Source organism: Oryx dammah, unplaced genomic scaffold, assembly GCF_014754425.2.
Source record: "Oryx dammah isolate SB20612 unplaced genomic scaffold, SCBI_Odam_1.1 HiC_scaffold_3471, whole genome shotgun sequence".
NCBI lineage: Eukaryota > Metazoa > Chordata > Mammalia > Artiodactyla > Bovidae > Oryx > Oryx dammah.
In genome coordinates, this window is record NW_024073487.1 from 393 (window position 1) to 4,004 (window position 3,612).

The 3,612-nt window shown below is 46.0% G+C and overlaps 1 pseudogene; it reads right to left on the reverse strand.

Annotated features, from left to right (window-relative positions):
- Nucleotides 1-599: 599 nt before the first annotated feature.
- LOC120859840 lies at nt 600-2,303 on the reverse strand (annotated as a pseudogene).
- Nucleotides 2,304-3,612: the final 1,309 nt, after the last annotated feature.

A 3,612-nucleotide genomic window follows, 5' to 3' on the forward strand; every position in this document is an offset into this window, starting at 1 on the left:
CTCTTGAGAGTCCCTTGGACTGCAAGGAGATCCAACCAGTCAATCCTAAGGGAAATCAACCCTGAATATTCAGTGGAAGAACTGATGCTGAAGCTCCAACACTTTGGCCTCCTGATGGGAAGAGTCAACTCATAGAGAAACACACAGACACTCACACACACACACACACACAGACACACACACACACAGACACACACACACACACACACACAAACCTGATCCTGGGAAATATTGAAGGCAGGAGCAGAAGGCATGACAGAGGATGAGATGGTTGGATAGCATCAGCAACCCAGTGGAATGAGTTTGAGCAAGCTTCAGGAGATGGTGATGGATAGGGAAGCCTGGCCTACTGAAGTTCATAGGGTCACAGGGAGTCAGACACGACAGAGCAACTGAACAACAAAAGCCAGGCAGGGTCTTTATGTACAGCTGGCTGAACCACAATGTTGTTTTGTTTTGTTTTGTTTTTCCCATGGAGGAGTGTAGAACATAATTTTTTAGCCAGATCCCTTGCTGCAACACATCTGGAATATTTTGTGTTCATAGACAATTTTCTTTGCAATTTTTCTGGGTGGTGCTTGGGAGTCAGTGTTCCTCACAATGATGGATTCTGTCTCTCTGAGTCCCAGGTGAACTGAAGTTCGGATCATGACCTCTGTTTCAGGAGGCAACCCTTGCAAGTGCTCTGGCTTTTTGAATGACTGATGATTCTTGGTTTGGCGCTCTGTCTTTTTCCTCAGGTTCAAATACTGTAGCCAGCACTTGGAACATGGAAAGACCCTCCTGTTCCAGTGCCTCCAAGCATGATTTACGAAGGATGACACCAGTTTGAAAATTTCAAGGCAAAACAGACAAAGCAAATTGTTGTTGTTTCCATGCCATGTTCTAAAATACGCCTCTACGTTGGCAAAGGCTGACAATCTGTAATTGCAAACACGGCACACATAGGGCATTTTGCCAGGTTTGGGACTGTCCTTCATGTGCTGTAAGAGAACCTGATCTGTTTTGAAGGACAATTCACAGATACTACAGACCGTGGAGGGCTCCCAGGAAGCACGGATGCTTTCAATGTGACACTGCAGCTGGAACGGGCTGGAAACTGGTGGTGGCAGTGCTGGCAGGTAGTGTGGATTTCCCAGCTGTCACCCTCTGCCTCTCAAGCTCCAGATGGTTCCTCACGTGGTGCCAGGAGCCAGCATGGGAGATCCCACCCAGACATTTCTCTCAAGGGACTCCCTGGGCCATCCCATCTATGACAAGGTCATGCGGAAGAGTCCTGATAAGCAAGGCCTCAGGACTCGACGGACCCCCTGGACCTGCTCGAGCATCTCCCCCACTAACCAGAATCTGTCTGTCTTACTATTTTATGTCTTTCACCAACTCTTTTGGCATTAACAGGGGGCTGTCTCCGACCACCTTTCTCTGGAAAGACTTCACTTAGGGCTCTAGTTGATAAATCTCCTGGGCATGAGAAGAATGTTTCAACCCCCCTTCCCCCCCACCCCCGCCCCCTCCGTTAGCATTCTAGCTTACTTGGCAGGTTTATCCATACTCTTGCAACATTGTTGAGCCAATGCTTGCTGCCAAGTTCTCACATACCTTATCCATTGTGTTCCCGGGAGTGCAAGTAGTTAAGATATAGAAATACCAAGCAGTAGCTTTAGCATTAGCAACATTAGACTCTGAGTTAATAAGTACTTTCTTTGCTGTAACTCACTGACTCTTTGCTCCATAAAAATGTAACTCTGTACTTTAAGGGTGACTGCAGGCTAGGGATTTAAGAAGAAACACTTTAAGAGAAAATTATTGTTCTGGCTGACGAAACTGTACCAAAAAGAGGTCATAAAATATCAAAAGGCCTCCAGGCCAGAAGATAATGTACAAAAAATAAGACTCTTGCAGGAAGGAACCTGATATCGATACAAGTTATTACTGATGGAATGTTGAGTTGACCCTGCATTTTTCACCTTGCTGTAGGTATAACTCAGTGTATAAAAGCCCCGAGGAAAACAAAGTAAACAGGCCTCTATGGATAACTCAGGGTATAAAAGCCCCGAGGAAAACGAAGTAAATGGGCCTCGCTCACTGAAGCTTGGTCACCCCATGTCATTCTTTCCTTATCTCTTTCTTTATCTTTCTCCATTTGCCAATGTCGTCCATCCTGAGGATATCCCTGGATTCTGCAGAGGCTTGTCCTTGTCAACGTGGGCCATAAACTTGACATTTTTTAGATCTCAAGCAGCTGAGGCATGAAAGGCTGTGTGAGTCTTCTGTTCTGGCTGCCATCTCTTGTATGCTGTCATAGTAAAAGTCATCAAGTAACATGATCAGATTCCTATCATGGGGTCAACAGCCTTGCTCTGACTTGCAAGAGTCAAACCGTCCATTTTCTCCAGCTCTTACAAACTACATGTTCTTTCTGGATCCATAAGACTGAAGCGTGCCTGGTCATCAGCATGAGTCCGTGAAAATGACGCCCCACCATGAACATGGCTCGGTGAGGTCGGGGAATCTTCAAAGGTCATAATCGTGGTCTTTGTAGGTGAGATACCTGGAGGGGCCATGGTGGAGGCAGGTCCCCCTTGGATTCCATCACCGAGTTTTGGTCTTTGGGGATTCCCACTGTTAAATTTCACATCTGAAGTGGGACATCACTTTGAATTAAGAGGGCTTCCATCCTTGCCTCCTAATGAGAGAAGAGCTCCGGAGAGAGAGTGAAGCCGCGGAGAGAGCAATTCTGAATTGTGAAGGACTGCTTCCGGAGAGCTCGTTTTATGATCAGGTTTAGACGAAGGCTCAGAAATAACAGAACTGCCTCTTCCTCCCCATACAGACTGAGAAGCTGGTGAAATAGCAGCTGGCTCTGATGCTGAGGTCCTGAGATTTGCAGGTTGCAATGTGCAGGAGGAATCTGGACTCACGTGGCCCTTCTTTCTTCTTGAAGATGAGTCCCTGCTCACTCTGTTCAAAATGTTAGAAATGATTGGTTTGAACTTGAAATCACTCTGACAAGGAGGGTTTCAGCATCCTCACTGAATGCTCCAGTCCAACAAAGATGACCTCAGCATCGTCATTGTCCTCATCTCTGGATTTGGACACAGCAGTCTTTTTCTCGGGTTGTGGTGGTGCTGTGCTTCCTCATACGGGAAGAGACGGGCCATTTTGCAATCACTTTTGGCTTCAAGTGGCCCCTGCTAGTGTTTTTTCCACCTAAAGGCAACCACAGGACAAAGTCATCCCCTCTGATCTCAGGTGTCACTCTCTGTGATTTCAGTTAACACTCAGTTGTTCACCGAGAATATTAAATGGAAAACTCCAGAAAAATGTTAACTCGTACATTTTAAACTGCAGGTAATTCTGAGGAGTGTGATTGGAATCTCACACCACCATCCTCCTGCTGCTCAGAATGTGAATTGCTCCTTACTCCTGCACATCCCACCCATTTGTCAATCGGTTACCACAATGACTGTTGAGATGTCACAGGTCTTGAGACCAAGTCATCCTTATTTTAGTCAATAATGTCCCCAAACCATAAGTGTAGTAATGCTGTCCATTTAGATATGCTAGAGAGAATCCATTAAGTGCTACTTCAAGTGAAAAGATTGAAGTTCT